The sequence below is a fragment of the Mus caroli genome, unplaced genomic scaffold (genome assembly GCF_978045245.1).
Source record: "Mus caroli unplaced genomic scaffold, Mus_caroli_1 scaffold_3, whole genome shotgun sequence".
Classification (NCBI taxonomy): domain Eukaryota; kingdom Metazoa; phylum Chordata; class Mammalia; order Rodentia; family Muridae; genus Mus; species Mus caroli.
In genome coordinates this window covers 104676405-104691021 of record NW_028227258.1, presented here as the reverse complement: position 1 = coordinate 104691021, position 14617 = coordinate 104676405, and the positions used below count along the sequence as shown (strand labels likewise).

At 42.6% G+C, this 14617-nt stretch overlaps 1 pseudogene; it reads left to right on the top strand.

Annotated features, from left to right (window-relative positions):
- The first annotated feature begins 12343 nt into the window (after window positions 1–12343).
- LOC110287583 (transmembrane protein 11, mitochondrial pseudogene) lies at window positions 12344–12914 on the top strand (annotated as a pseudogene).
- Window positions 12915–14617: the final 1703 nt, after the last annotated feature.

Sequence of the window (14617 nt, the reverse complement as noted above, 5' to 3'; positions counted from 1 at the left end):
AATCCGAATGTCTTAAATGTCTTTGCACTAAAGAAGAGAAGACTGCCATGAACTTTGAGAGCTTACTGCAAACCGTATCTACCAGCAAACAAGCAAACTACAGTTCAGGTCTCCTCCATATTTTACATTCTCCTCTGTCTTAGGGTTTCTATTCCTGCACAGACATCATGATCAAGAAGCAAGCTGGGGAGAAAAGGGTTTATTCAGCTTACATTTCCATACTTCTGTTCATCACTAAGGAAGCCAGGACTGGAACTCAAGCAGGTCAGGAAGCAGGAGCTGATGCAGAGGCCATGGAGGGATGTTCTTTACTGGCTTGCTTCCCCTGGCTTGCTCAGTCTGCTTTCTTATAGAACCAAGACTACCATCCCAGAGATGGCACCACCCACAAGGGGACCTCCCCCCTTGATCACTAATTGAGAAAATGCCTTAGAGCTGGATCTCAGGGAGGCATTTCCCCAACTGAAGCTCCTTTCTTTGTGATAACTCCAACCTGTGTCAAGTTGACACACAAAACTAGCCAGTACATCCTCCTCCTCCATCTTTCTTTGTTGTTCAATAGAAACTAACCATGCCCCAAGAGCCAGTGAGATGGCTCGTGGGCACGGGGCATTTGCCCCTAAGCTTCGTGGCTGGACTTTAATCCCTGGGACCGATATGGTAGAGAGAGAGCTGACTATCTGTGCTGTGTGGCTTTTCCAACTGTCCTGTTTTATGCATGTACACACACTACAAGGAAACATGAATCTTTTATAAGGACAACATGAGGCACTATGTACATAGCGAAAGGGTCCTGTCTACTTGGTAAATAATGAAAGAATGATCAGATAGTGTAACATCCTGGTTAGAGTCACAAGAGTTGGGGGACTAAATGAACCTAACAGAGGACAAAGAGAAGGGAAATCCATCTAGAGAGATAAGGGATATCGAAGCAGAAGCCATATTATAAGACTTTACATGCCAAGTTAAGAAGTTTAGATTCAGGCTGGAGAGAATGGCTCCATGGTTAAAAGCATTGGCTGTTCTTTCAGAGGACCTCACTGCAATTCTCAGCACCCATGTGGCAGCTCACAACTGTCTACAACTACAGTTCCAGGGATCTAATGACTTCTTCTGGCCTCCATAGGTGTCAGTGTGCACATGCTACACACTGGTCTCCATAGGCATCAGCATGCACATGCTGCACACTGGCCTTCATTGTCATCAGTGTGCATGTGCTGTACACTGGTCTCCATAGGCATCAGGATACACACACTGCACACTGGCCTCCATAGGCATCAGCGTGCACACGCTGCACACTGGCCTCCATAGGCATCAGTGTGCACACGCTGCACACTGGCCTCCATAGGCATCAGTGTGCACACGCTGCACACTGGCCTTCATTGTCATCAGTGTGCATATGCTGCACACTGGCCTCCATAGGCATCAGCATGCACATGCTGCACACTGGCCTTCATTGTCATCAGTGTGCATGTGCTGTACACTGGTCTCCATAGGCATCAGGATACACACACTGCACACTGGCCTCCATAGGCATCAGCGTGCACACGCTGCACACTGGCCTTCATTGTCATCAGTGTGCATGTGCTGTACACTGGTCTCCATAGGCATCAGGATACACACACTGCACACTGGCCTCCATAGGCATCAGCGTGCACATGCTGCACACTGGCCTTCATTGTCATCAGTGTGCATGTGCTGTACACTGGTCTCCATAGGCATCAGGATACACACACTGCACACTGGCCTCCATAGGCATCAGCGTGCACACGCTGCACACTGGCCTTCATTGTCATCAGTGTGCATGTGCTGTACACTGGTCTCCATAGGCATCAGGATGCACACACTGCACACTGGCCTCCATAGGCATCAGCGTGCACACGCTGCACACTGGCCTTCATTGTCATCAGTGTGCATGTGCTGTACACTGGTCTCCATAGGCATCAGGATGCACACACTGCACACTGGCCTCCATAGGCATCAGCGTGCACACGCTGCACACTGGCCTCCATAGGTGTCAGGATGCACACACTGCACGCTGGCCTCCATAGGTGTCAGGATGCACACACTGCACACTGGCCTCCATAGGTGTCAGGATGCACACACTGCACGCTGGCCTCCATAGGCATCAGCGTGCACACGCTGCACACTGGCCTTCATTGTCATCAGTGTGCATATGCTGCACACTGGCCTCCATAGGCATCAGCATGCACAGGCTGCACACTGGTCTCCATAGGCATCGGGATGTACAGGCTGCACACTGGCCTCCATAGGCGTCAGCATGCACATGATGAACACTGGCCTTTGTAGGTGTGAGCGTGCGCACATGCTGCACAGACATGCTTGAGGACAGAACAAGCATACACTTTAAAAAATAATAAAAAAGAAACTCTTTTAAAAAAAGTTTAGACTTTCTTCCAAAAAGCAGTACACATCAACTAAAGTTTTAAGCCTCCAATGGATAGGATTCTTCATTTTGATTGTGCTAAAAAGCCCCTAAAAGAAAGACCTACCCCTTCTCCTAAGGTTCCATCAACAAACTAAAGTATGATTCCACCGAAGGTCATGCTGGGAAAATCAGTGAGTTTATTAGGCTTCCTTTAAAGAACACAGGTGAGGGTTACATACAGGGTGTGGGGACTTTCTCCCTGTCTTAGTTAGGGTTTTACTGTTGTGAACAGACACCATGACCAAGTCAGCAATATTTTAATATTTTAAATGTGATAAAGGACAACATTTAATTAGGGCTGGCTTACAGGTTCAGAGGTTCAGTCCATTATCGTCAAGGTGGGTGTATGGCAGCATCTAGACAGGCATGGTTCAAGAGAGTTCTGCATCTTCATTTAAATGACTGGCTTCCAGGCACCTAGGATGAGGTTATTAAAGCCTGCAGTGACACACCTACTCCAACAAGGACATGCTTTCTAATAGTGCCACCTCCTGGGCTGACAAACCATCACACTCCCCTAACAAGCTATACCTAGAAAACCTTTACTCAGTAGGCATGAGGGCTTGCCAGGGTGACCCTTATTCAGACTATATATACTCTTAACTCCTCTCGCAGACCACATGCAATTAAGTCACAGTTGCTTACACCAGGTGTCAGGAAACAACTGGATTCTAAGATGAGACTCTCATACTCTCCTCTGTCTTTCTATCCAAAGCCCAGATGGCAAGATCATTTTCAAGGGGGCACAGCTGAATGCCTCAAGATGGCAGTTGCTTGGCTCAGAGGATGCTCAATTGCCACAAATAGAATTCTGGCTGCTGTGTGAGAAAATTTTTTGTTTTGAGAGGGAGGATGAAATGAATTTGATATGAGCGAGTCAGAGACTACTGAAGGCCCAGATCTGGTGGCAGGTAAAGGACCCTAGGAAAGAGACAGTGTTGGCTCAATAGGCAAAAGGCACTGGAAATAGGGAGATGTGTGATAATCTGAGACAGGCTTAGAAAAGTACAATCAATGTGACTTGACTTGATTGAAGGGAATCTAGGCAACGAACCAAGCTCTCTAGCATCAGTGTGTGAAAAATGGCTTAGAGCAAAGTGCTGGAGAACACTCACAAGAAAGAGGGGCACCCAGGAACACCCCACATGGAAGAAAAAGAATGCAGTGCTCTGCATGTAGAATTAAAAACACAACAGCCAGTCAGACAGAAGGGCTGGGGAAACTGTTTAAGTCATTAGCCACACTCAATGCCTGAGAAGTCAGAGCTGGACTTAACCACCCAGCAAGTCCTAGCGACAGTCCCATGATTGGCTGGGGAGGGAGGCAAATTATCTTAAGTTACTAAAATGGAAAAGAGTGTGTGGTACCTGCAGATGGGATGTGAGCCAGGAGATGTGAAGATGATATAGACTCCAAACTGTTTCTTTTTCCTTTAAAATAAATCATGAAAATGACTAAGTAGAAGTTTTAAAAGTGTCAGAATATTGAAAGAATGGGACTCAGAAACATACGGAATAGATCAGTCACAAGTAGAGATACCAAAACACTAGTCCAGGTACCAGGGAGGACTGCTCAGGTAACAGTGGCTACCAGAGTCACATGACCCGAAAACTAATGTCATGGGGGAACCTCTCAGCATGGCTCCTTAAATTAGATTAGAAATATAAGATGCCAACTTTGGCAAAAGCTAAACGCCTTTCCTCTGTTCCACTAGAGACAATTAGAACATATTAAGGCGAGTTTTCCTAACTCAAAAAATTATGAACATGGGACATTTCTTACTTTAGTAAAAAATCTTTTGGGGTAAAATGGATATAAAAACAGAATGATTTCTTTAAAGCTGATTTCTCCTAAGACACTTTTAAACTTCCCCTGGCTAGCTGCTACTTTTCTGTTAGGCTATCGAAACCACTCAGCACGGGAGGAACGACTCTTTAATAACTGGCTAAGAAGAAACTGCTCTCAGACCCAACTAAATTATACCTGGGAAGAATTATAGAAATCCATCATTATAGGAAATATGTTACTAGAATCTGCTAGAGGTTCAAGAACCTAAAATAAAACACAAGACATTAATTTCACAGTGCAACTAGGAAGAAGCCTCAAATAACTAAAAAGAAATATTGTATCTAAACAACCAAATATTGTTCAGTCATAAAATGGCAGGAACTACTGAGCCATGCTACAGTACAGAAGACCCTTGAGCACATTAAGAGAAAGAAGCCAACAGAAAGGCCATCTCATCTGCTCTACAACTTATGTGAAATATGGATCGTTGACAAATCCATCGAAAGTAGTCATGGTGGCCAGAAGCCAGACAGAATATTGACGAGGGACAGCTAGTGTAGTGTTCTTTAATCCAGTGAGTGGATGGTCACACAACTTCACAATCATATAAACGCCACAGACTTTGAAAGGGTACATTCTCTGAAAGGGTTCTGTAATATAGCTTATACAGTGGGTCTTATTTATTTTTTTAAAGAATGGGCACAAATGTAAATGAGAGGCTTGATATGAGGGAAAAAAAAAAGCCAAATGTTCTGAGGGCCTAACAAAGGCATGAAGTCACAGTTGCTTTGGCAAAGACAATGAACAGAAGCAAAAAGCACAGGCAGGGATATTCAGTAATTACATTCTCGTGACCGCAAACAAGTTTAAAAATTTATCTCTAAACGATGCATATTTGTGTGTCTGCTTGTAGTATGTGCTCATGGTACAAGTGCCTGCAGAATCCAGACCAGGGGAGTTGTGAAATGTCAGGCATGGCACTGGAAGCCAAACTCGGGCCCCTCTATAAGAGCAGTATGTATTCTAAATCACTAAGTCATGTTCAAACCCTTAAACAATTTCAAAAAAGAGGTTTCAATGTGTCAGTGAGGTAGCGTAAAGGATAAAGGCCCTTTCAATCAGCCTGATTTGAGTTGATCCCAGGGACCCACAGGTAAAAGGACCCATTCCTCCAGATTGTCCTTTGACCTCCAAATGTGCACTGTAGCAGTGCCCTCTGAAATAAATAAAACTGTAACCAAATGTATAAAAGGTTTTAACTATATTGATTATACAATAAGAATCTGGATTAAGCCGGGCGTGGTGGCGCACGCCTTTAGTCCCAGCACTCGGGAGGCAGAGGCAGGTGGATTTCTGAGTTCGAGGCCAGCCTGGTCTACAAAGTGAGTTCCAGGACAGCCAGGGCTATCAGAGAAACCCTGTCTCTAAAAACAAACAAACAAAAAAAAAACAAAAACAAAAAAACAAAACAAAGAATCTGGATTAAAGGTATTTCTTGTCACCTCAAAGTATCTGGATTAAATGATTTATCCCACTTCAAATAATTGTATTAAGAAAAAAGTCCTTCACGGGAGCAGCCCCTCGATTTCAGTTGATTACAGATGTGGTCAAGTTGACAACTAAGAAGAGCATCACAGTAAATTTGAGGCCAGCCTAGGTAACAGAGTGAGTGAGGCCTGGTCTTAAAAGACTAACAAACAAGCTGAACAAAGTAGTGCACACTCCTTCAATCCCAGCACTCAGGAGGCAGAAGCAGGTACATCTCTGTGAGTTCAAGGCCAGCCTGGTCTACAGAATGAGTTCCAAGCTAAACAAGCTACATGGTGAGACCAGGTCTCGTTAAAATACATACATACATACATACATACATACATACATACATACACACATACACACAAACCCCTAACAAACAGGTGCACACCATGAATCTCAGCAATCAGAAGGCAGAAACAGGTGGTTCTCTTGCGTTTGAGAACAACAGCCTGGGCTATGGGCCAGCTGGGAATACATAGTGAGTCCCTGTCTCAACAAACAAACAAAATTCTAACAAGTGAAGCAAAACACAACAACAAGTCACAGCCTTTCTGCAGCTCCTGTTGTGTAGCATTTTTATTATGTTACAGAACTTCAAGTAACCTGACCTTTGAAGGACTTTTTTTTTTTTTTTTTTTTTTTTTAATTTGGAGTAAAACTATACCGTTTTCAGAACATGGTCCCAGACCCATATTCTAACCATCTATACTTGCCTCAGTGAAATTCTGTGACTCTGGATTTTCTTTTCCTCATTCTCTGGATTTAATCTCTGGATTTAGTCTCTGAGTTCACCGAGAAGCCTTTCCATTCTGTGAACCAAGCACATTCCTTTATGACCACAGGCACGCACTTTTCATTGGATTTATGACAATCACCACATTGGCATGCAGGTGAAGGAGCATTTAAGTTTGCTTTTCCCATCACACCTCTAGTTACCTCAGGGAACCCCACTTCACTGGAAAAGGCATAGGGACACTTTCTGCTTTGCTGTGCACGACCACATCTTACCCAGCATCCTGCGGGGATCTGTGTTCTGCAGAACACTCCAAGGATCTGGCCACTGGAGTGCACTCCAGCTCTGCCCTGCCTTCTGGACTGCAGCACGGTTGCTGTGAAGCACTGTCAACAGGTAGGTGCAAACATTGCTTTTATCCAGAATACCCACTCAGGGAAGCCTGTGCTGCAACTTAAGGGGCGTTAGGTGAGACAGCTCTGCAGGATGAAATGAGCTAAACACACCCAAGCCAGAAAACTATCCTTCATTCCACACACAAGGACCACTCTAAGCGTGTAATAAATGACTAACAAAACTGAACCTGCCTGTACTCTGTCTAAAAAGAAGTTAGAAAGGTTTCAAATTGTTCTGCATCCCCCCTCCCACTTATACATACCAAAAATAAGTGAAGTATACCTTTAAGAAAGTAAAGGGTGGGGGAAAAAGAGATATAAACTTCATATGGTTGGTAGCTGGGCAAACTATTCTATTTTACATGAAAATGAAAGAAACAGTCTAGTCTCCTTTGGCTTGCATAACCCTGAGTAGGACTGATGACACTAAAGAAATGATGGATACATGAACACAGAAAACCTGGGATCGGGAAGTCTGTGCTCTCAAATGGAGAGACCACAGTACCCCTGAAGAACAGCGTGTTTGTTGTATTCCAGTTGAGCAGGGAGACGGAGGTGTCACAGACAGCTGAATAGGAAGGGAAGCCAAGCTATCATATACAGCACAACAAAGAAGCCGTTTAGCTCCTCAGTCTCATGGGGCTGAGGCGTTGGAGTTCTTGACATTGCCATGACTCTGTCAACATATCCCCTAGGGATGTCACTCACTCCTTACACTAACATACTGTGATTTAAAATCAAGCAAAGAGCATAGGCTGTCAGTTCAACAGCCATGTAATTAGCAATATTTATAATGATTGGAAACCACAATTTCTGTTGAAATTAGATAAACAATTCATCGTATAAAGAGTTGCTTGGGTTTAGAATGGCAGCGCTCTAACTGAAAACCAAGTTTACTTTATTTTATTTTTCCAATACAGGGTTTCTCTGTGTAGCCCTGGCTATTCTGGAACTTGTTCCAGAGACCAAGTTGTCTTCGAACTCAGGGATCCACCTGTCTCTGCCTCCAAAGTGCTGGGATTAAAGGTTGTCACCACTATGCCTGTCTGAAAACCAATTTTAGAGTGTACTAATTTAAGCGTTTGTAGTTGTCCCTTTGTACTTTAAGCCTATCTAAGAAAATAAAATTGGTTTTTTGATAGGGTCTCATCATAGACTGCAGACGATGGATGGATAGCATCCAGAAGATTCAAGTTGAGTTCTTCAGCCAACAGTTACAGCTGGTGACACACAACCTGCTGTGCTGCTGAGGCTGAAGCAGGAAGAAATGTGTGAAGCCACCTCAGGTGACACAATAAGATCCTGTCTCAGAAAAACCAAACAAATCAGTCAACAAATATAAAAGTCCTTAAATGCCCATCTTAGTGTATAGTGTATCACTGCTTTTCTCCGTGGTGTATCTTGCAAAGATGAAAAAGAACAGGTTTGTTCAACTTATCAAGTATTTACATATTATATATACTTACTTAGTCCCCCACCCGGCTTTTCCTTTGTTTAGATAATATTAAAATATTTCTGGGCTGGAGAGATGGCTCAGAGGTTAAGAGCACTGACTGAACTTCCAGAGGTCCTGAGTTCAATTCCCAGCAAACACATGGTGGTTCACAACCATCTATAATGGGATTCAAAACCCTCTTCTGGTGTGTCTGAAGACAGCTACACTGTACTCATATAAATAAAATAAAGAAATCTTAAAAAAAAAAATTCCCACAACATTCTTAAAGTCAAACTCACAATAGAAAAGTCATGCTGTTACTATCCAGAAACAAAGTTAGCATGCTTTAGTTTCTTAGAGTATATTGAATATAATGCAAAACTATAAAAGAATGAGAACCTTAGTCTCCAAATTATTTGATACTGGTAAAGATTTATTGAATATTTTAAAAAGTCTGGTACTGGGGGTTGGAGAGATGGCTCAGTGGCTAATAATACTGGCTGCTCTTTCAGAGGTGCTGGGTTCAATTTCCAGCATCCACACAGCAGCTTATATTGGTCTGTAACTACAGTTCCAGGGAATCTAGCATCCCTAAAAAGACATTCATGTAGGCAAAACACCAATGCATGTATAACAAACAAAAATGTATATAATTTTTTAAAAAAATGTACAGCTGAGACTGACCCACCAACCAAAGAGCATACACAGGCTGGACCTAGGCCTCCCTGCACATATGTAGTAGATGTGCAGCTTGGTCTTCATGTGGGTCCTGAACAACTGGAGCAGGGGCTATCACAAGAGCTGTTGCTTGTATGTGGGATATGTTCTTCTAGCTGGGCTGCCTTGTCTGGCTTCAGTGGCAGAGGATGCGCCTAGCCCTGCAGAGATTTAATGTGTCAGGGTAGGGGATACCCAAGAGGGCCCCCACCTGCTCAGAGAATGGGAGAGGGGGAGGGGGAGGGGGCAGTCAGTGGGACGTTAAGTGAATAGTTAAAAAACAAAAAAATAATTAATATTAAAAAAGTTTAAAAAGTTCCAAAACAAGAACATGGTGGTCTCTGTATGTGTGGATTTATATATTTAATGTTAGTGATTTAATAAACTTTTAGGTGATTTTTTTTATCTTGTTTTGACTTATCTAAACTTTTTGTTTTCCTTTTTCTTTTTTTCCAGGACATGGTTTCTTGTGTAGCCCTAGCTGTCCTAAAACTCTCTCTGTAAGCCAGGGCGGCCTTGAACTTTGAGATCTGCCTTCCTCTGCCTCCCAACTGCTGGGATTAAAGGTGTACACCACCTTTAATAAATAAATCTTTTTTAAAAAAGCCTGGTACTATGCTAAATATGATATACACATAGTTCCATTTAATGCATACACAGGAGGGTGGCTGTTGTTTCTAATTTTCTATTTAGTATCTTGTGGGAGTGCTCATATAGATGTGGGTGTACATGTATGGACATGTGTGTATATGTATGTATGCACGCATGCGTGCTGATGCCAAGTGTCTTTCCTTAGTTGCTCTCCACCTTTATTTTTCAAGACAGCATGGTCGCTTTCAGATACCACTGGTTCAGCGAAGCTGGCTGAACATCAGCTTCAGAGATCTACTTGTCTTTCCCTCACCTAGGTGACAGGTTACGCAACACCGATTTTCATGCAGGTGCTGGATACTGGAACTTGGGTAGTGAACAACCCAAGTTGTTCACACGGAAGGCACATATCAACAGAGACTTCTGGCCTCCCCAATGTAATACTGCCATACAGTAACAATACTGAGAATAACAACACAAATTTAAAATCACTTTGGAGAGAGAGCTCAGTGGTTAAGAGTACCTTGATGTCCTCTTTGGAAAACCCAAGTGTGAGTCTCAGCACCTATGTCTTTACTCACAACTGTAACTCTACTCCCTGAGGATCTGAAGCTCTCTTGGGTCTCCATGAATGCTGCTCATACACAGACATACATGTAGGTGAAGCATCCATATACATGAAAATATATAAAATGTTCAAAAGGTATTAAACTAAAACATTAAGGGGGCTAGGGGAGATAGCAAGTCAGCAAAATTCTCAATATATGAGCAGACGATTTGAGGTAGGAGCCCCAGCGCTCACGTGAAGACTCATGTGGCAGCAAGGGTCTGTAACACCAGGTCTGAGAAGCAGGGAGGTGGCTGGATCTCACTGGCTAGGAGAGACCCTGTCTCAATAATAATAAAGCAACAAAGGAAAACACTTGATATCAACCTCTGACCAACACTTGTTATATGTGCAAGAGCATGCTCAAGAACATAAACTACAACACACACACACAGAGGGAGGGAAATCATACACCATTTTCAAGTTGGTTTCACTGCAGAAATGCAAGGAAGTTTCAACATACATAAATCACCAATCAGTGTACTACAACATATAAACAGACTCAAGGACAGAAACAACATGTTCACATCAATAGATGCAGAAAAAGCCTCTGACAAAATTAACATCCCTTCATGATAAAATACCCGAGGAAACTAGAAATAGATGGAACATATAGCAACACAATAAAGGCTATGCATAAATCTGAAACACATTGTATGAAATGGGGGGATTAGAAGGCATGTTTCTTAAAGTCAGGAATGAGACAAAGGTGCCCACTCCTATCTTATTCGATGTAGTGCTTAATTGTAGATGTCATGACTTTATACTTAAAATTCTAAAGACCCCACCAGTGAACACACACACACACACACACACACACACACACACATACACACACACAGACACACACACATACACACACACAGAGACACACACACACACACAGACACACACACATTCACACACACATACACACACACACACATAGACACACACACACATACACACACACACTGAACTTGCTGAGAAGGAAATCAGAAAAAAAAATTCCAATAATACAAATTCCAACAATAAAAAAATTCCAACAATAGCTTCCAAAAAAGTAAACAGTAAGAAATCTAACCAAAAAGGTAGTGATTTGAAAGACTTTATAGCTTTTCCTCACTTCCATGAGTTCCTTCTGTTTCTGTGTGTGTTCTCCCAGCTTCCTGATCCACTGCATGTTAGTTACCATGCCTCCCACTATAACGGACACTAGCCCTCTGCAACCGTGAGCCACACTAAACTTCCTCTCTCAAGCTGTCTTCAGTCATGGTCATTTATCACAAGAGAGAAATCACTGCTGCAGAGGGAAAGACCTCTACAACTAAAACTGAAGGAGGAAGTGAAGAAGATCCTAGAACATGGAAAACTGTCCATGGTCATGGATCAGCAGAAGTGATACTGTGGAAATGGCGACTCCCCAAAAGTTATCTGTAGATTCAACATAATCTGCACCAAGATTCCAATGACATTCTTTAAAGAACTAGAAAAAAATAAAACAACCCTAAAATTTATATAGAAGCACAAAGGACCCAGAATAGCCAAAGCAGCCTTTGTTTGTTTGAGACAGTCTCATTCATTATGTAGCCTTGGCTGGACTGCAGCTCACTATGTAGCATCCTGAGTACTTGGATTAAAGGTGTACAGCACCACACCCAGCATCCAAAGTCATCTTAATCAGAAAGAGCAATACTAGAAATATCACACTACTACATTATACTATGTAGCCATAGTAACAAAAACAGAAAGACACTGACATGAAAACATCTGACATGTAGATCAATGGAATACAACAGAGGAGGCAGACAGAAACCCACATAGCTATAGCACAAGGCAATCAAAAACATACATTATAACAAAAGGAGCTCCCTTCAGCATATAGTGTTGGAAAAACTAAAGATCCAACTGTAAAATAAATTGACACGTCTCTCACTCTGCACAAAAATAATTTACATGGACTAAAGACTTGAAACTGACAGTTTTAGAGGAAAACATAGTTAATACTTTAGGACATAGCCCAGGATTTTCAAATCAGGATTCCAACAACATAGGAAAAGAGTCAAGAATTGACAAATAGGCCCGACGAACCGAGAGTCTCCAAGATGGCCTCCAAGATGGCCGCATGGGGAAGGAGGCGTCTGGGTCCGGGCGGAGGCGGCTCCCGAGAGAGGGTTAGCCTCTCAGCTACAGACTGCTACATTGTGCATGAAATCTACAGTGGGGAGAACGCCCAGGATCAGTTTGAGTATGAGCTGGAGCAGGCGCTGGAAGCCCAGTACAAGTACATTGTGATAGAGCCCACCCGCATTGGAGATGAGACAGCACGCTGGATCACCGGAGGCAATTGCCTGCACAAGACGGCCGTGTTGGCAGGTACTGCCTGCCTCTTCACCCCATTGGCACTGCCCCTGGATTACTCCCACTATATCTCCCTGCCCCCTGGTGTGCTGAGCCTGGCCTGCTGTACCCTCTATGGGATCTCCTGGCAGTTTGACCCTTGCTGCAAGTACCAGGTGGAGTATGCCTATAAACTGTCCCGCCTGCCTCTGCACACACTCACCTCCTCCACACCAGTAGTGCTGGTTCGGAAGGACGACCTGCACAGAAAGAGACTGCACAACACAATAGCCCTGGCTGCCCTGGTATACTGTGTAAAGAAGGTTTATGAGCTCTATGCCGTATGACTGCAGGAGAGTGGGACGAGAAGCAGAACCACAGGGCCCACAGGACTCAGATCCCTACAGCAACACTGGGTTTTCTCTGTGAAGCAGCAGCACCTGGGAAAGTGTTTGGTTTAATACTTGTTATTTTTTTAAGCAAAAATAACAGATCATGGGTGTGCCAGGGGTTTCTTCAGCTCATTACACTAAGATGTCTATTTCCATAACCCAGGAGTGGCTCCCAGGCTGTGGAAGTCTGACTGAGCAGTGGAGTATGGATAGCCAATGCTACTTTCTGAGGGGTGTGAACTTGCTGTGGGGGTGTCTTAAGTGTATTGTTTAACTATACCATTCAGAAGCCAACTGGAAGCTATTGACCATTAAAATTATGAGAATTAAAAAAAAAAAAAAGAATTGACAAATAGGAATACATGACATTAGAAAGTATCTGTACATCAAAGAAAAACCATCAGTAATGAAAAGACAGAATGCCAATTATATTCAGATAGGGGACTAATAGGAGGTATAAAGAACTACAAAATTTAAACATGAAAGGGATGGGATGAGCGGGGCAGTGGTAGCACTCACCTTTTGTCCTAGCACTTGGGAAGCAGAGACAGGTGGATACCTACAGAGTGCACTCCTGGACAGTTAAAACCCTGTCTCGGGCTGGTGAGATGGCTTAGTGGGTAAGAGCACCAGACTGCTCTTCCAAAGGTCTGGAGTTCAAATCCCAGCAACCACATGGTGGCTCACAACCATCCATAACAAGATCTGACTGCCTTTTCTGGAGTGTCTGAAGACAGCTACAGTGTACTTACATAGAATAAATAAATAAATCTTAAAAAAAAAAAAAAAACCTGTCTCAAAAATACAAAACAAAACAAAAAATTTAAAAAAGAAAGGGAAGGGATGTAGCTTGATTGTCAGTGTTTGCCTAGCATGCACGAAGCATGTTAAAATTGAATGTGGTGGCACTGTAATACCAGCACTTGGAAGAAGAGGATCTTTGGCTCTTATTGGAATACAATGGCTATTATTGGAATACAAAGCAAGTTTAAGCCTAGCTTGGGCTACCTGAGACTGTCTCAATAACAGCAGCAGCAGCAGCAGCAGCAGCAGCAAACAAACAAACAAACAAACCACATTACCAAACAACTGAAATTATACAACCAATAAATAGGTAATAAATTGAACAGATAGGAAGAAATTCAAGTGTCAAAAAGCAAATAAAAAACAAACAAAAAAACACCTCAAATTAATACTACCTTGAGATTCTGTGGCACCCCAATCAGAATGGATATCATTAAGAAAACAAATTAAATTTACAAGTTCAAGGTCAGTCTGATCTACAGACTCAATTCCAGGCCAATCAAGGCCACCTGGCCACCCACACAAAATAAATATGTAAAGATAAAAAAGAATTGATCATTCTACTCTTACATCATTGCTTGTAAATCTAAATGATGGTGTGTCTTTTAGTTGCTTTGGGAATGGGGGAAGTTAGTCCCTGATAAAATGTACATTAGACCACACAAACTTATATATCACTTAAATTAATTAGCCCCAATAACTCAAATGTAAGCAATATGGTAAATGATACTTATCATCTTTACATACAAACAAGAATACACATGCTACCTGTAACAATATAGACAAGCTTTTTCTATGGCTGTAATTGTATACTGCTTTTAGAAGAAAAAAAATATTGAACTGTCTAGAAATAG